We start from the raw sequence: 19,848 nt of genomic DNA on the forward strand, positions 1-19,848 counted from the left end.
AGCTGTGTACCCTTTAGATTTATTTTCAGTCTAGCTGATTTGAGTCATTGCTCAAGAAAGGAGTGCTGTCAAGTGAATTGTCTTCTGTGCAGATGACAAGAGCCTTTCTAAACATTGCCTTGCTGATACAAGTGATGTGTTTAGAATTGTTGGCCTATGAATTAAATTAGATCCAATCCAGTGGCTTAAGAAGCAGAGTGTAGGTTATGTACTGACTGCATTTCACGAAGAGTACACAAACACGGTATTTTTTCCTAACACATATCTAGACACCAAATGGAAAATGTATAGCACAAATTACATAGAATAGATCTCTCTTTCCCTATGTTTGAAGTCCCTTTCATTTCATTCTTTTTTCATTTTCATTCTTTGTTTATTTTTGAGAGAGAAAGACAGAATGCAAGCAGGGGAGGGGCAGAGAGAGAGGGAGGCACAGAATCTGAAGCAAGCTCCATGCCGTCAGCACAGAGCCCGATGTGGGACTCACACCCATGAACTGCGAAATCATGATCCGGGCTGAAGTTGGGCACATAACTGACTGAGCCACTGAGGCGCCCCCCCCCCCCCATTTCATTCTTAATAGGAACTTAGATTATGGTGATAGTTTCTTCTTGTCTTTGTGTAATAATTCATCCTAACTAAATCCAGTTGCCCAGAAAAAAAAAAAAAAAATTATGTTGAATAAGGGAATGCAAGTAGTCACTTTGTCCCATCATCAGCATGTTGAGGATATTATTTGGCTTTATAATGGGGACAGGAAAGGACAGTAAGAACCTTGAGAATGTAGTCTATAATATCTATTTTGTAATTTTAACTTATGTGAGTCTCTGGTCTGTGTAGAAATACAAACTTAGACTGTTCTGTAGGTTTAACCACAAAAAAAAAAAGAAAATCAAAGTGTCAAGCAATGAAAACAACAGATGTCAAACTCAGGTAACCTGGGTCAGAATACCAGAAGGAAACCTAGACTGAAACAGGAATCGAGAGCAGGAAACCAGAAGTGAGAGTTGCACGGGTAGAACAAGAATCAGGACTCACCCTCCTAAGACGGAGCTAGACAGAGGAATCCCCGGAGAACCTGGGAGAAACTGAGACCTGGCTGCAATTTTCCCCATGTTAATTCCTTTGCAACCATAACGTTCCGTGCCCTGCGTGGTCCCATCACAGTATAGGTCCTGAAAGAATTTCTTCAGAGTCTATAAATGGAAACCATGGTTCAAGATTAAGTTGAAGCATGCAGATGAGACATGATTACTAAGGAAAAACACATGTTAAATTCTTGAAGTATCACGATCACAGGACTATGACTGATTCACTCAGCTATTATTTATTAAGCTCTACTATCTGTGCTAAGTGCTGGGCATACATCGGTGCACCCTACAGGTAAAAGCCCTGTGTTCTCAGAGCTTACTGCCTAGTGGGTAGATCCAGACAATAGACTAAATAATTATATAGCACATCAAACAGAGATAAATTAGAGAAAAACAAACAGGAAATATTCTCCAGAATTAGATTCCCCAAGGATACATTTTCCAACTCTATCAAAGCTAGCAAAGAGAAGATTGAGAGTTATAAAAATACAAAACACAGCACATCTGAAATTCCTTCATGTTACTATTAATTCTGTTGATAAACCAAATGTATTCACTGTTTTACAACCAGTAAGTTTAAAGCACAAATGAGAGTTGAAGTACCATGGGAGAGGTAGCAGCTTTTTTTTTTTTTTAAACTAAAGTAAAATGAAATAGATACACTTACATATTTTGTGAGAGAGTTAGTAGTTCATCATCAGGAAGACAATGGAACGCCTCCAACAATGAGGCTTTGATGGTGCCCAGCCTCTTTATGTCCTTCATCTCACCTTCATCAGCTTTCCTACTGGGTTCACTCTTGAGAGCAATACTGAGTCAAAACTTAGCTATGCCAAACCCTTTATAAAGGTATGAAACCCTAGGTTAACAAATTACCCTTGATTTAAAGCTAAAGAGCAAAATTCGCGAGATTGCTCACTGGTCTTCCAGTGAATGTTGGCATATTAACTAACACTTTATGATAAAGCCTTTTAGCAGTCGAGCTTTATTCTTCTTTCTTTTCCCCATCTCTCCCAACAGCCAGTACTTACCAGGTTTTCCCTCATAATGCTACTTAAATTGCCTCATCCCTGGTCATTTTCACTGACACTCTCCTATTTGGGTCTTTGCTACTTAATTATTAAATTACTACTGTAGGGGGAGCCTGGGTGGCTCAGTCGGTTGAGTGTCCAACTTCAGCTCAGGTCATGATCTCCCGGTCTGTGAGTTCGACGCCGCCTTGGGCTCTGTGCTAACAGCTCAGAGCCTGGAGCCTGCTTCGGATTCTGTGTCTCCCACTCTCTCTGCCCCTCCCCCGCTCATGCTCTGTCTGTCTCTCTCTCTCTCTCTCTCTCTCTCTCTGTCAAAAATAAATAAACATTAAAAAAAATTTTTTTTAATTACTACTGTAGGATCCTACCTGGTTCTCTTGCCTTCATTCCGTCTCTCTTCTCCTGCCCCATTTATCTCCCATGCCCCACCAGGTTAGTCTTCCTGAAACATGGCTGGCATTCTGTTTTAGAATCTCTCATGGTTCTCTTTTGTGAGTCGAGTGAAGCCATCCTCTTCATTCTGGAATCTTAACACTAAAAGTCTCACTAGGTCACTTATTTGTGAAGTCATCTCCCTCTGACTAGGAATAGTCTCTCCTCAGGGGACCTGCTACCTCATTGCTCTTCTTATCTCAAGACCTTTCTGTTCTTGCTCTACTGTGACTAGAGTGCTTTCTGATCCAGCTCCTGCATATCCCTACAGGCCCAGGCTGCTTTCTTTAGTCCCTGAACTATGACTTTGTTGACCTTTGTACGAGGCAAAGCTTTGTACAAGCTTTGGATGGTGAGAAGAACACGATGTTTGGTATCAGTTATGGGATCAAGCTCTTGTTCACAAAATGTGGCTTAGGCTGCTTGTTTTTTCCTCTCTGGGCTGCTATAAAGCCAAGCAAATGATTTGAATGACTTATGGGGAAAAAATGCTCCCTAAACTTTAAAGCATTATGCAGCTGTATCTCATTTCAATCATACAGTTTCAACTGTATTGTTTAATTCTTGATAATATATTTTCTTGTTGCCTGATCACTTAGTGTATATTTCCCATCTTCCTAACTTTTATGCGTGTTTTAAGGGTAGATATAAGATGAAATACAAAATAAAATGAATTCTCATTGACAGAATTATTATTCCTTTTTGTCTTGTTCGTCTCACACCATAGCAAATGTTTAGTAAAATTTCCCGTGTCGGGAGAATCCGCTGAATAAAAGTGTAAAGTTCCAGGTGCTAAAGGAAAGAATAGTATTTGATACAGGGAATGAGAGAGTAACAGGAAGAAAACAAGGTGACCCGAGAGAAAGAGCCCATCTAGGGAACTGGCCTGCCTCAATACTGACTTCTTTCATGGGCCCACTGACAAACTCAGGATTCAACTCCCAGGCAGTCTCTGCAACCTTTTCATACCACAACAGTAGAATTGCCTCACTTTCTTTTTTTCCCACTTTCTAAAGTTTTTATTTAAATTCCAGTTAACATACAGTGTAATATTAGTTTCAAGTGTACAGTATAGTGAGTCATCAATTCTGTACATCACCCAGTGTTCATCACAACAAGTGCACTCCTTAATTTCCATCACCTATTTAACCAATCCCCCCAACCACCTCCCTTCTTGTAACCATCAATTTGTTCTCTATAGTTAAGAGTGGCTTTCTTGGTTTGCCTTTCTCTTTTTTCCCCCTATGACTGTTAGTTTTATTTCTTCAGTTCCACGTACGAGTGAAATCATATGGTATTTGTCTTTCTCAGACTGGCTTATTTCACTTAGCATATAGTCTCTAGCTCTATTCACGGTTCCAAATGGCAAGATTTAATTCTTTTTCATGAATCTGTAAAAAACCTGTCCATCAGTTGATGGACACTTGGGCTGTTTCCATAATTTTGCTATTGTAGATAATGCCGCTCTAAGTATTGAGGTGCATGGATCCCTTTGAATTAGTATTTCTATATTCTTTGGGTAAATACCTAATAGTTAGAGTTGCCTCACTTTCTTAAGAATAACAGTTCTTGCACAGAGTAGGCTGTCAAATGTTTATTGAGTTCACCGTGCACATAATTTTCCTACTGTTATGCATGTATACACACACAGTATGTTTATATGCCCACATATACATGCCAGTGGATTTGTCTGTTACTGCTTGTAATTATCCACATTTTTCTTTCCTTTTAAATTTCATTCTGACATGTAGCAGGAGTGTGTCTGCTTTGTCTGCAGAGTAGCACTGGTACATTTGAAAGGTGTTTGTGTGGTGATGGGGGTGCCTGATCACTTGATAAAGTCATAGGTATTTCCAGGAACTACCTGATGTATTTAAATCGCTAAAAAGTGTCCATAATAATATTGCATTATAATATTATAATTTACTCAAATCCTACTTAAAATTAATAAGAATAAATAATAATCAGCAAACCAGGATTCATTTTTGCATGGCTATCTTCTAACCCATCTCCCACAGGCAATTTCCTAAGAACAAGAGATACGGTAGTGGTGCGAGGAGTTATGATTCTGCTTAGTGTCCACCACTCGAAGAAAAATACAAACTGTGACAACTCTTGTTGGAAAACACTATCCTTGGACAATAAGAAGAACCATTAGATACTTATAACTCTTACTATGTCTGGGTCACTGAGTCTTAGTACTCATTTAAAAAACAAACTGATCAAGGGGTGCCTGGGTGGCTCAGTCTGTTGAACACCTGACTCTTGATTTTGACAGGTTGTGATCCCAGGGTCGTGAGATTGAGTTCCGTGTCAGGCTCCACGCTGAGAATGGAACTTGCCTGAGATTCTCTCTCTCTCCCTACCTCTCTCCCTTCCTCACATGCTCTCTCTCTTTCTAAATTAAAAAATGTTTTAAACTAAAAAGAAAATGAATCAAACAGTAAAATATAGTCCCTATTTTCAGGGAATTCCTAATTTACAGTAGGATAAAGGGAACGATAGTGACCCCAGCAAAACAATTAGAAGTGCGATTTGCTTGTCACATTAGAACCAAATGGCACATTTCTCCAAAGCAAGTCATTAAGGATTTGTGATTGTTTTGTTTCAGAGTAGATTTAGTGACATGGAAAATGCTAGCTTAACTGTGTTCTCCACTCACCAGGCGGGCTGAGTGAGTGCTCACATTTCAGATGATCTAGCCTGGCTACAGGACAAGACATTTGCATAGCAGTTTGGGAAAATTGCCAAACAACAAAATGAAGACTTATGCTTTTGAAATTCCTCTTATTACTGCTTTAATTAAATTGAAGTTTCCAGAGGGATGGACTTTTAAATGAAATTTTAATAGTGCCTCAGCTAATTCCAGTATATTCTTTCATTTTACTCGGCTTTCACAATGTGATCATACTTGGTTTCACTTCCTGGTTTGTCCACACCAGTCTGTTGTTGCTGGGAAATATTTAAATAAAGCGTTTATGGGAGAAGCATATTGTTTTGCAATGGATGAAAGCATTTGGGTTTGATTTTGATTTAGTTCATGTAGTAGTTTTTTAGAACTAAGATTTCTGACGCCTGAACTGGTAAATTGGTTGCCCAAAGAAAACTGTAGAAAAAAAAAAAAAAAAAGAAAAAAGAAAAACCTTTGGTGCTGAAGTTAATTAAGTTACCTTGTGGTGAAGTCGTCTACAGAACTGTTTGATTAGGCACCAGTTGAGAAACAAATGAAATGTTGGCCCATAATTAGAGTAATTGTAACTTGATTTTAAGCAGAGGCTTGATTGCGTGGTGAGTGACATAATGCCTAAGGATTTTTCCAGAAGAAGAGCCTGGTATATTCTTAAACTGATGGCCTGCTTATGGCATGTTAAACATGGCCACTGGTCCATCTGGCACCATTTTGTGTTGTGTTTTTAAAAAGGCTGTGTGTTACAGCATTGCATCAAGTGGTGGGCTATTAATTCTAAAAGTGATATTTTTACCCCAAAACTTCTGATTTCATCAAAGTATTCAGGTACTGTCTAGTGTAAAACAAAACAAAACAAAAAACTAATCAAATCAATTTCTCTTTTGAAAACACCAATTAAGCAGAAAAGGCTGCTCCCTCAAAATCTAATTGTTCTGTCCAGGTGTACCATTTGACTGGCTAATCTGAAAATTTAATTTTTTTAAGCATAACTATTTTTCTGCTTGAGATTTTAGTTTTGCAGCTCATTTATGTTTAATGAGGTGATCTGATATATACCTTAATATAGAATTAGGGCTCCTGCTCTTGTTGTCAAACCCCCTGCAATGAATTCTCCTGATGCTTTCAGATTAATTTCTCTAATATATACTAACATGCCCTTAAATGTATTTTTTCCATCATTCCCCTATTCAGACACCATCAATGGTTCCCTACTGGTTATATGATCAAATGCAAATTACTTTCTGCTCTCATAAAAATATTTTGTTATTAATTCTAAAAGTAAAATTAAACTAATAAAAGTGACCCTAAAACAATAATTTCTCAGGCCTGAGCTGTGTCTTGAAAAGTTCTTAGCCTGACATTGGAGACTTTCTTTACTATTTGACCCTAATCTACTTATGTCTGTTATTTCTGTCTCAAAAATTCTATTCCATCTGTATATGTCTCTTCACTAACTCCTAAAATTCACCTCAGAATCCTCCTACCTTCTTTATTTGTTCCTTCATTCCTCCATATAAAATATGTGCTCTATTATTCTTACCCCTTCTACCTCTTACCCCGAAGGATAAGATTTATGCATACATAAATCCTATGCATCTTTCGTGATCCACTCATAACTCCTCTGCCGTAAGTATTATTCCTTTGGTGTATATTACCCTAAGATGCCACTAAGATGCCCTAAGATGTAATCCAGTTGAGCTTTCTTGTATTCATGCTTTATTTCACTAAAGCATGAGCTCCTCTCAAAGGTCAGGTCTGTGTTCGACACCCTTCTATTCCCTTCAACATTTGGGCTGATGCTTTGCACCTTTGTCGAAAATAGGTCACGATTGTTGAGGACACCTAGTGTAAGAGTGGATGCAGGATAGGGCATCCTATCACACTCTCTGTTAAGGTCCCATCTCTGGCCATGACACAAGTTGGTGGTATATAGGGTCCTCTTTACTTCTACATCTGTTCAGCTAGCAGCAGCTAAGTTGCTGGCTTCCTTGAATGGGTAAGACTTTCCACAATCAAAACAGATGGTGTTGTCAAATATAAACGGAAAAATATTATTTCTTGTGGGTGGTAAGGGGGGAAAAAAAGGACACGGGAAAAAAAACACACCATTAGCTTTCTTGGCACAGTCTTTCTGCCTTTCAAGTTTGGTTGCTAAGAAATGACCGAAGATTCATTTGCTGTGTACAAAGGAGAAACTTAGGTCACTAACCCGGAGATTATGCTTCTTGTGCAGCTGAATTTGTCACTGAGCCAGACAAAGCCCCACCCTGATTTAGAAGTCATGTGTTAAACTTCCAGATGGGGAATGTGACTTCTGTCTCCTGAGAAGCCATCAAAACTCTAAAATTCCCAGGTTCCTCTCCTTTGCTAACATCAAATGAAGCCTCAGAATCCTGCTGGCCTCTGAAGCCCAAAGCCAAACCTGTGTGCAGAAACTCCGCCTGTCACCTTTGCAATGTGGGGCATTCTCCCTGATTCCTAGTAGTTATTTGTGGGTTCCTTTAGAAGCCTGACCTTGCTTTATCACTTCAGTATGCCCTGAGCTGCCTGAAATTATACTTAATGCCATGGCTGAGCTAAACCTCTCTTCTCTGCCAATAGGTCTTGAATCTGCTAAATGTCTCAGGGGCTTCTGCATGTCAAGTGGAATTTGGAGAATTGAAGATGATGCGGTTGTAGGAAGTTGTTGTGGTCTTTGCTCCAAGCAAGGAGGTCTAATTTTAACTCTTTTCTCCGTTCACTTAATGTTTAATAGCAGCTTCTGCCTGTACGAATACAGGGCCATACAGTGATGAGCATGATACATGTAGGCCAGACCTCATAGACCTTATAGTTTAGTGGGAGAGAAATAAACTTTTTATTTTGAACAATTTTATTTGAACAATTGCATGAAGATGTGTGACCAGCACTATGAAAGCAAGGGAGAGAAAACTAAAAGAGCTCGTTGTGACAGGCCTGGTCAGAGTGGGCAGGGAAGGCTTCCCTTAGGAAGAAAGTCTGTAAGTCATTGACTCAGGAAGTCCGTGGCTTAATGACTGCTATTTGGCCTTGAAGGTGAATTTGACCTTCTAAGTGTGCTGCTTTGCACTCTTCCAAATTGCAACTATTTTGAATAGGAATTAGCCCTCCTGTGACACTGTTCTTAGGCAGTGCTGTGCTACCAGTGGTACCATATGTATTTGGTCTTTGCTCCTGGCACAGAGCTAAAACCCTTGAAATTTCCTGATAGGAGCGCCTTTTGTTACTCATAATGAGCCCTTCTTAGCCATACCTGAGTTTATGCTAATGAGGTGACTCTGGGTCCCTGGAGAATTTCAGGTTGGGGGCTGGTCACCAGGGGAACCAGCCTTGTGATTAGAGGGTTGGAACTTTTTTTTTTAACGTTTTGTTTTTTGTTTTTTGTTTTTTTTTTGAGAGGGAGAGGGAGACAGAGCACGAGCAGGGGAGGGGCAGAGAGAGAGGGAGACACAGAATCTGAAGCAGGCTCCAGGCTCTGAGCTGTCAGCACAGAGCCCGATGTGGGGCTCGAACTCCAGAGCGACAAGGTCATGACCTGAGCCAAAGTCGTACACTGACTGAGCCACCCTGGAGCCCCAAGGATTGGAACTTTAAATCCGACCTTGGGGGAGCAGGGAGGGGAGAGGGGTTGGAGATGTTTCATTGCCAGTGACCAGTGATTTACACAGGTCAACCATGTCTATGTAACGAAACGTCCATAAACACCCCTAAATGACAGGGTTTGGGGAGCTTCCCGATTGGTGCTTGGGAGGGTGGCACTTCAGATTGGACATAGAAGCTCCACACCCACCACCTCCCCTTCCCCCACCGAGACTACCACCAAATACCATGCAGTGTGCATCTCTTCCATTTGATGTTCCTGAGTTGTATCCTTTAGTAATAAACCTACTGCTCTGTGTTTTCCTGATTTCTGTGAGTCTTTCAAATGAATTGCCAAACTTAAGGAGCAGGTTACGGGAACCCTTGGATCTATTACAAAGTCAGACAGAAGTGTGGGTTGTCTGGGTCCTGGGACTTGTGACTGGGTCTGACATGGGGGCAGTCTTGTGGGACTGAACCCTTAAACCTGTACAGTCTCACGCTATCTCGAGGTAGTGTCAGAATAGGACCGCACAGTAGGACACCCATACAATGTCAGAAAAAAGACATCTCGCCATGTTTACTCTAAATGTGAACCAGACATTTTTCTGCTCTGGCAGAGGATCAAGTGGAAACCAGTGATTTTGACTACCAGCAGCCATTATCCAAGTTGCACACATGAAGCATTAATTTAACACCAAGGTGAAAGTGGACTTTTTACCTGAAACATAGACGCCAGGAGGGCTTGTTCTTTCAAAACTGACCTCTCTCTCTGTTAATGCCCTTGCTGGATGCTTCAGTCTTCCACACCTTCTTCCAGGGAAGAGATAAGCAGTGTCAGCTGACTGGAATGTTGTAAAAGGCCTTCTCTGGGTTATACGTAGGTAGGCATGGCTGCACTTCATTGGCATTGTGAGCCAGAGGTTGTGGGTGTTAACGTTGTCTTTTCTTCTTTCTCCAACTGACAGAATATAAATGGTCCATTATCAGTCCATTTTTGCAAGGTTGCCTTGGGAAAGAATTTTCTACTTGTTGTCTTCTCACTGTGCAATTCTGTGTTTGGGCCACAAATTTCTACCTGGACCCCTGGGCCTTTCGGAAATATTCCTTTGACTTTGGTAGTGGGACTTCAATGTTAGGAGGTGTCAGTGACCTTGTAACTCTCACTGTTTTGTTTCCTTGGAACCAAAGTGGTATAAGAAAAGTTCACTTCATGGGTTGTTTTGTTTCGATTTAAGATAATATTCCAAGGCCAAAGGCATCCTCTTTTAAAATTATTTTACCGACAAAAAAAACCACTGGCTTTCTTTGTAAGAGTTCACCTTTACATTTATGTACCACTTTAATGACTCCAAAGTACTTCCACAATACTTATTTTAACACCAGCATTGACCCATGGGGCCTGTATGATTGTCCATACTGTACAAGGGAGGCCTGGAAGGCCAGATTGGGTGCGTTGATTTGCTAAGCCCATGTAGATGGTGGTGGAGGCAGGCCAGGGACTCATAGTGCACACTTTCCACACTACAGCCATGCAAAACAGCCCCTGCCTCTCATTCTTGCTTGTGGTGGGAATGGAGAAGTGAGGTTTCACTTGATCAGCAACAAGGTCCCAGGGTTGGGGCAACAAGAGGTATAAAAATAAACAAAAGTTGGACAGTTTGCACTTACGTAAAGCTGCTCCAGAATACGTACAGGGGGAGCAATCACTCTGTATTCCCAGAATTGACTACCATGGCAATGACTGCTGCTGTCCAGGGAGAAGCAAACTTCTGTAGAAATGCTCAGTATCTGGGAGCATAGACACCGGTAACATGTAGATAGGAACAGAGCTAGAAGCTTTAAAAATCCCTTCTCCTCACAGCGCTAGTCCAAAGTGTATCAGAATCCTCGACACAGGCAGCGTGAGCTGGAGTTAGGAGAGCCATAGCTAACTTGTCAGGTTGAGTGAGTGCCCACAGTGAGCCACAGGGTGAAGCACCCTTTCTTCTGAGTCCAGCTATTCTCAAATGAGTGATGATCACCGAATATGTGACCCAGTCTGCCCAGTCTTTTGGAGTCAAGCCCTGGCATTCCTGGGAAGGAAACAGCAAGAGCCAATAAAACACCAAGAGAAGCTGGATAACACTTGTTCCCATCACATTCCATTGTCAGGCCTCCCAACCCCTCCTTGTGATATTATTTTATCTTTATAATAACAAAAAAAAATCAGGAGGTGATATGTTTTAGAAAGAGCTCTCTGGCTGCAATTTGGAAATGGGACCAAGGAGGTCAAGAGAGGAAGACATTCAGTTGTCTTCACCAAAGATTCGATGGGCTTTACCCAAGACAGTGGTAGCAGGAATGCAGAAGGGGCTAGTTTAAGAAAAGAACTTGTAGATTTGAGGGAATAGAGGGAAAGAAGGTTTTGGGGTAGATTCCTGAGCTCTTGATATTACTACCAACCTTCAGCATCATTCACCTGCCAGGCTGGATGTTGCTACCAATATTCAGGGATCCAAGAAGAGCAGGTTTGGTGTGGGTGTGAGCAGAAATGGTGGATTTAGTTTGGGATGTGTTGAGTGCGAGTTGTTCCCACACATCTCAGTGAATAGCCAGGAAGGTGTTAGGGAGATGATTTTTAGGCTCAGAGCTAGGAAGCAGGGTTCACCATATGGTTTTGGGGATCACATATACAGAGGTGGTAGATGACGCTTTCAAGCAGAGGATGTCACCCGAGGAACACATATATGGCACAAGGACCAAATCACGGTGAACTCCGGTGCTTAAGGGAAGGGGTTGTATTAGGACCCTTGCATGGTTTCCAGTTACCTCTCTACCTTCAATTAAAATCAGTGCTTTTATTAATATGCTTGACCCAATGACTTTCTTTTCTTGCTATGAACCACTTTTACTCTCTTTTTAGCAAGACTGATTTATTAGTTGCCAATTGTAGACCATTCATTGCTCTCTTTCTAAGAAAACCTACACTGTTGGTCTTTGAGTTCATGTTTTCTCTGGTGCTGTCACTGTTTTCTTTTAAAGACCTCAGTTTTCACCACTCCAGAGGCGTCTTTTCAGATTAGGTGTCCCCCAACTCTGACTGCAATTAATTAACTCAGAGGACAGTGGAATACTGGAAGTGGAGGGTCTATCATTTGGGTTTTCCTCCAACGTGACAAGTAAGTAAAGTCAGGTCAAATGAGGTAAAGTAACTTACTTAACTTATACTGTCAGATCAATGGAAAGCAGGAAGTAGAAACTGGGTCTCCTGACACCTAGTCAGGGGTTTTCTGATAAGCCATACTGCCTTGTGGTCTTGATTCTTCCCTATGCCACTGTGATGGTTACTTTCCTTTATTTAAATATCCAGTCTCATTCCTGCATTCCCTCATCCTCCTGCAGTATACCCCATACAGAGAGGCAGAGCAATGATTTCTCTTATTAAATTAGCTCTCATTTGATATGGATCATTACCTCTGTCCTCTTGGGCCTTAGATGGTCATTTCCATCCCACATATCCAGAGCCCAAGGAAGTAACAAGGCAACTGTACAAAAATGAGTTCATAATTATGAGAGTCTCAGGAACTGATTGATTGATGAGTGTAAGTGCCCAGTACGTATGTCTGCTATCACTAAAGCAAATTGTTATGATTACTCTTCTTTAACTACTTCCCAACACAGATACAGTCTCTCCACATTACCACCAACCTCTCCCTCCACCCCAACTCCCACCCTGACCCTCCAAACCCCCATCTGCCTCTCTCCCCAGCCCTCCTTCACATTAGGCTATCCTTGCTGACACCTTCTGCTAGATTGACCTCTTAGTAAAAGAAGATTAATAAGAGGCTCAAGTACTTTTCAAACCCATCTAAAGTTATTGGTGATTTTTGTAAACATATGGGTGCTTCAATGATTAGTTTAGGGGGAAAAAAGATCATAGGCATGCTTACCTAGATAGTCACTGGAAGATTTTTGAATGTGTTAGCTTCATATATGGCTATTTATCTAGGATAAAAGAAAATCTATGCCTTTTCTGGACAAATTAGTAGGATCATATTCTCTCACACAGCCAAATCCTAATTCAAGGTAACAAACAAAATTGATAATTAAATAGTATTTATTATAATCTATGGATTATGGCTAAAGCAAATTTGACACAGTAGACACTTTGTATTGGTGTGCCTTCTAGGACATTGGGGCCCACACTATATTTAATTTGCATAATCCATTTTGTTAATTTAAAGCAGTCAGAACAGTTTTTATGTTTTACATGGTTACAGGTTCTTTGTGGTAAAATATACATGACATAAGATGTACATTGTTAACCATTTTTAAGTGTATAGTTCTGTGACAGTAAGTTCATGCACATTGTTGTGCAACTATGGATTTTAAAACATGGCCTTTGCTTGGGTGACATTGGCTCTATCTGACTTGCCTGCAGCATGAATCTTGACTCGAAAGACAGGCACTGCATCAAAAAGTGGGGGTTCCTTGCCCAGGCTAACTTACTTTTGTATCAGCATGTATTGTTTTGTCTTCCCTCTGGGCCATATATTAAATAATTGAGGTAAGTTACATTTATATTTCACAACACTTTCTAATAACTGGAGTCATGTGATATATTGCAAAATCCAACATGCAAATCACTCATTTAGGTGGAGAACGAAACCCCCTAACATCCAGTCTGGTTTCTCTTTACAGGATAAGACTTTAAAGCCAATCTTTAAAAGATTAATTTTGGATAAAGCTGCTACACTGTTAATAAATTACCACTTTTGAGTGCTTACTTTGTACCTGCTGCTGTGCTAAGCATTTGATTTATGGTTATCTCATTTAATTCTTAAAATAACTCCATTGTCCCTATTTTATAGATGAGAAAATTGATACTTAGCTTATCTAAGATCAAGCAGGTGGTAAATGACCAAGTCAAAGATGGATCTGACCTTAACCATTCTGCTGCAGCTCCCTTCCAGGTCTCTCAAACATTCATGAGAGTTTTATAATAAGAATTAGGCCTAACAAAGGCACTAACATACTAGAAAGTAACAAACATACTGAAGGCATGTGATACTTCTTTATTAAGTAAATCAGAAGGAATGTCATCTGTAGGGGATATGGTATTAATTTCTTGGAACTGCATTTTAATAGGAAAGCCAGGAAGAAAAGCCTCGTAAAATATCATTTAAATACAGATTCAACTTCAGTTAGTTATTCCTCTTGTCATAAAATTGATGGGGGAATGTTTCTTTGTAAGAAGCTGTGCCTGCAGGGTGCACCCTTGCTCTGGCTATCTGGCATGTCAGTCTTAATTGATTACATAATAGAGGCAGGCAGGATGGAGGGAGCGTTTGTTGATTCTGTATGGGGATGGAGTACTGAGTAATGAGCTGGGAAACCTGCAGAGATCGGATTTTTAGATTGTGTCTTTTGGTTCCTCTAAAAGATAGATTGTGATTTTTTTTTTTTTTTTTACAGAGAGATGCCACGTTCTATATAAAACTCCTTTTTATATAGTTCATTGGAGAGGCGGTGTAGCAGATGGCTCATAGCGCTGGTTGGTGTGAATTTGGGGTTCGCTGTGTGAGCTTGAGCAAGTTTCTTCATTTCTCCAGTCCTCAACTTTCTCACCTTTAGAGCTAAGATCATAATACCTCCCTCACTGAATACACGGTAATGGTAGCCTCCCCTTTTCCATCTCCTACCTCTTAATTCAACAGCTAGTTATTACTAAGAATCTCTCATGTGTTAGGTCCTGCCCAGGACACTGCACTCTTCAAAAAGCTCAAAGGGAGAGGCTGAAAGGCATCTAACCAGCTCTTTGTGATGCAGTTTAATGGCAGTGTAATAGAACTATCAGTACTCCCTAAATGCTGAAGAAGCCTGAGGAATGTTTTGAGTACTTTTCTGAGTGGGGGGAGAGTGGATAGCAGCATTCATTTTAAACATCTTTTGTGTTTAACGGTCATTTAGTACTTGGTGAACATTAACCCTTTTAGGATTAATTTTAGGGTCAGAAGTGAATTTGATCTAAATACCAGGGTGATTTGCAGTGCATGGCAATTGATATTTATCATTGGGTTAAGAATATGTGGTAATGGATGTAACATTCTTTACAGTGATCCCTATGAGAAGTTACCAATTTTATGAGACTGAAACCATCCAAAAGACATACAGTATTTTGAGCTTGGTCATAGCTCACAGGAATTGTGGAATTACAATACTTACAGAGCATCTAAGATCTGGCAGACCCTGAGGAGATGAGAAATATTCTTGCCTTCCCAGGGCCTATGGTCTTGGGGATGGGTGGGAAGGGCAGGTAGGCACAAAACAGCATGATACACACCATCCTTGTTGGGGTGAAAACTCGATACTTCCACTGGTCTTGGTATTATTCCTGTTGCATTGTACTTTTCATTTGTATAAAAGAATTGTGAAATCATAATTTGATAAGATATTAAAGCCATTTAGGAATGCTGTGGCATTTATCCAGTGACCCATCACTGATTCAAAATGACTCACCATCATTATAATGCAGCCAGTCATGGTAAATTGACAGCGGTTCTCCGTTCAGGTTTGTGAGATGTCATGTTTGGTGGTGAAATTGGCAGGTGTAAATTTTTTTCCTTTCTTCCTGAAGAGTGAAGGCTTAGCCTCTGCTTCTGAATCTCTGGATGTATCATGGGGTGATGGAAATGCCAGAGGTTCTGTCCCCTCCCTCTGCTTTGCTTTCTCACCCTTTGAGACTCATCGTGTGTGCGGTTGGGTTCACGGACCATTCACAGAGCTGGGCCTCTTCCTCTGTACTTGGTTCCTAACTGGGTGGTAAGACCTGGCCTAGTATTATTTGTTCACTCAGTAATTATATACTAAATATTTATGGTGGGAATAGGGGCAAGACTGAAACATGGGGGAACAAGAGATAAGCTAATAATTTGTTACCCTGGGCAGGCTAATGATTTGATGCCATTTCAGACTGTTATTCTGTATATATTTATTCACAACATTTTTTAAGAGGAAAAGCCAAGCCCTGTGTGAGAGGGAAAGGGTAGCCAAAGAACCCCTCAAGTTCCTAGGATCTCAACTGACCAGAAGTAAAATAGCAGACCCCTTCTTTTTCCTTGCAACCACACTCTGTACAATCCCTGAGAAAAGTTCTGGTGGATACTATTCTTATTTAATCTAGTTAAGTTTCCAGAGATGTTTTCAACACCCTGCTGATGAATCTGTACATGCAGGCTGCCATAACATGCAGGCTTTTAATCTAGCACTGAAAAGAGATACCGAGAGCAGTCCTGGAGATGTAGATAATAAGATGCTGTCCCAGCACTCAAGGAACTTGAGGCAATAGCTTATTGTATATGATAAAACAGTGGGAGAGAACTGTTAGTGTCATAGGAACACAGATGGAGGTCAAGGTGGCTCATGGAAGTGATTCATGGAGGTGATCAGGATAGGACAGATGGTGAAAGGAAATGTCCCTCTTTTAAGTACATCTGGTATTCATAGTTTGAACTTTTCAAACTGATGAAATAGGCTATTATATAACCTAAAGCCTTAAACTTACGGAATGGCCCAAGGCAGGATGAATAAGTGTGATATTGCAGTGACTCTTGCCATATCTGACTTACAAAATGAGATCGGGTTACTAATCAGAGATTTTTGACTTCTTGCTAAACCTTAAAGGGAAAGATTTTATTTAGCCATACCTAAAACACAAATGTGCCCAAATGGAAAGCCAATTTTCAGATCCCAAAGTTTTATAACCGTTCTTTGCTTAACTACAAAGGAGTTCGTTTTGTCAGTCTCCCCTATCTCTAGTGACCAGAAGGAAATCAGAGCATCCAGACTTCTCTGCTTTCAAAGTAAAAGGCTGGGGGCCTCCTGTTTTTCTGTCATAGTTGATTGTCCCCTATTGTTCTTTAATCCCCAGTCCTTGGGGGGGAGGGGCGGGTATTCCCTTATATGTCCCTCACTAGGAACCTCCCAGAGGGAGCTCTTATTTGAGAAAGGCAATTCTTAGTGTTGTGTGTCCTCTCCTAATCTTCCAGAATACGTGTTTTGAGATTATTTTGGAATTGCCTTTGTAAGTGAAAGTGAACACGTCTCGTGTCCTGCCACTGGGGAGAGAAAATGTTTTTGAGGGGGTAGGTGATGCCAGTTTTATAACACCCATTAGCCTCGCAAGCGGGAGGAGCCACTGACCCCACAGCCCATGTCAGCACGGGTCGGTCAGCGTTACTCTGGCAATCAGAGTCCTGCCTGTTTTTAAGCTGCCTAATGTGGACTATTTATTCTGTTAGAACAAGCATTGTCATTTAGTATTTTCACATTTCATTTTTCTAACTGGTGCTTTTGTTTGGGGCTGAGGAGGAAGAAAGGCGATAACTTTTGCTGTAGTTTCTAAAATTAGTTTGAGTGATTTGGTTTTAGCCTGGGTACAGAAACGGAGCTACATTCTGTTGTTTTTTTACTTGGCTGCAGTGACTTCACTCGGAGATGACAAGCTGTCATTGTAAGAGCTGTCGTTACATTTCCGTCTTCTCAGCAAAATACTCCTCTGGTGTAGGTAAATAAATGTTAATGAAATTTGTTAATAAAACATGTTGAAAAGCATTCACCTCCACTCCGTCAAGAAATGCAAAATAAAGAAACAATAAAATAACTTAGAATGGAATTAGCACAGTTTTGTGTTTTTGGTTTTTTTGTTTTTGTTTTTTTAATGATGATGACCACATCTGGTGAGGGTGCTACTCATATATTGTTTATAGAAAAGAAAATCAGTGTATTTCTTGAGAAACAATTTGTTGTTATATATCAGAAGCCTTAAAATGTTTATGCCCTCTGGCCCATTACTCTCACTTTTAGAGATCTATGCAAAGGAAATTATATGAACAGAGTACAGGGATATTTGCAGTATTATTAGTAAAGGGGGAAAAAGGGAAAATCCAAGATTCAGTAAGGAAATATTTTTTTTAACTATGACATACATAGGTACTATTACACTCCTAAGAAAAATGATGTTGGGCTCCTTGGGTGGTTCAGTCAGTTAAGTGTCTGACTCTTGATTTTGGCTCAGGTCATGATCTCAAGGTTCGTGAGATTAAGATTGAGTCTCCCTGTCACCACAGACCTCTCTCTCTCTCTGCTTCTCCCCTGAACGCTGTCTGTCTCTCAAAATAAATAGGGGCCACCTGCGTGGCTCAGTCTGTTGGGTGTCTGACTTCAGCTCAGGTCACGAGTGATCTCACGGTTCATGGTTTAAGCCCTGCATCAGGCTCTGTGCAGCCTGCTTGGGATTCTCTCTTCTCTCTCTCTCTCTCTCTCTCTCTCTCTCTCTGCCCTTCCTCCACTCACACTTTCTCAAAATAAATGAATAAGCTTAAAAATTTATAAATAAATAAACTTTATTATAAAAGCAAAAACAAAAATGATGTTCAGGGACATGCCTGGCTGGCTCATTCGGTAAGAGCATGTGACTCTTGATCTTGGGGTTGTGAGATCAAGCCCCACATTGAGAATAGAGATGACTTCAAAATAAAATCTTTTTTTAAAATGCTGTTTAGAGAAACTGTGACAACACTGAGAAAGCCTATGATAAATAATAGGAGGCAAAAATGTTGTGCCATTGAATTTTACAATGGCATGGTTTGTGTAAAACTAGCAGGCCAGCAAACAACAACAAAAAAACAAAAACGGTGGCAACAAAAACTGGAGAAACTATCCCAAATATTGGCTCCCCCCACCCCACCATGTTTCCTCTTTTTTCTATAAGAAACATGGATATTTTCAATGGGTTTTTTCAATGGGATTTTTCTATTATTTATAAAGTGAGTGGTACCTGAGATATAATGCTTATCTCATTCTCAAGTAAACATTTAATGTTCATATTTTATGCCTTGTAAATTGCTGTGGTGATGACATTAAATTGTAACTTGTGCTAGTCCCTGGGTCACTCCCTGGGTATTAGTTGATAACCTTTGCAAGAGATCAGAAGGTGATCTCTTTAACAACGCTCACTTTTTTAGTTACTTTTTGTATGTTTCATAAAGTTATTATAGATGTTGGAAATCTTAGAGCTGCATGAGCGGATAACTTGTCTTGCAGTCTGATGGGTAAAATGTAACAATATGTTTATGATTTCTCTTTAGGAATTTTTCAAATAGAAACTAATTGCAGAGTTTCCAGTTGACCACCATTCATAGGGTAAGACTAACGTTCTGAATTGTGAACACATGGTAAAGATAATTACTCTTAACATTGGTAGCTTGGGGCAAATACTGAATACTTAGTATGTAAAAAGAGATTGTTATTTCGACCGACATTTTGAATAAAATCTTTTTTACGTTTTTCAGCCAGTTAATAAACAATTAAATCTCTGTACATTTTGGTAAAATGTCATCTTGCTATCCTTCATTGGTCTTGTATGTTGCAAAATATATGTGTGTATGTTTGATATTTGTCATTTTTTTAAACCTTAAAGATCTGAGGAATTTAATGTCAATGACAGGCTTAGACTCTGTAACTCCATGTCTATAGTTTTCTGGGTTTTGTTCAAGGTAGTGTTTTTTATGCATGGAATCAATTTGCCATGTTTCCATAAGTAAACGATAGCCATGCTTTCCCAAATTACGTAAGTCAAAAATAAAAAAGTCCTATTCTCTGTTGCTTCCTAGAAACATCACTTATCTTTCATAATTGTGGCAAATTAATCTTAAATTAGTTCTGTGGCAGAGGTTTTGACTTTGACGTAATGACCGATGAATTTGTACACTGTATTAAGTAGCATGACTCTCTAGTATTGTGAATATGACAGATATCTTGAAAAGTGTATCGCCCAGCTCTGAACATATATAATCTAGGTTAAGGAGTGGTGAGGACAGTGCCTCTGTCCTCCAATGTATTGTGAACACCCTTCTTTTTATAGATGAAGGTATAGATCCTTTGATGTCTTCAGTATATCCACATAGCCCTGCTGATCCGCTGAGTTGACTGTGAATTTTTAAAAGCTAACATGAGATCAGCTACT

General features: G+C 40.1%; 1 protein-coding gene across 15 annotated transcripts in view; it reads left to right on the forward strand.

Moving 5' to 3' along the window:
* Nucleotides 1-19,848, forward strand: part of LRRC8B (leucine rich repeat containing 8 VRAC subunit B) — a 91,311-nt gene that overhangs the window by 22,003 nt on the left and 49,460 nt on the right. For 12 of the 15 annotated variants that reach the window (XR_006221674.1, XR_006221676.1, XR_006221677.1 and 9 more), the window contains exons 1-3: nucleotides 14,298-14,492; nucleotides 17,304-17,388; nucleotides 18,971-19,025. The gene's annotated coding sequence lies outside the window, so the exon portion shown is untranslated. Of the gene's footprint in view, nucleotides 1-14,297; nucleotides 14,493-17,303; nucleotides 17,389-18,970; nucleotides 19,026-19,848 lie in introns of those variants that run through there. The other 3 variants (XM_042997801.1, XM_042997802.1, XM_042997803.1) reach the window with 2 other exon arrangements.

Source organism: Panthera tigris, chromosome C1, assembly GCF_018350195.1.
Source record: "Panthera tigris isolate Pti1 chromosome C1, P.tigris_Pti1_mat1.1, whole genome shotgun sequence".
NCBI classification, from domain to species: Eukaryota; Metazoa; Chordata; class Mammalia; order Carnivora; family Felidae; genus Panthera; species Panthera tigris.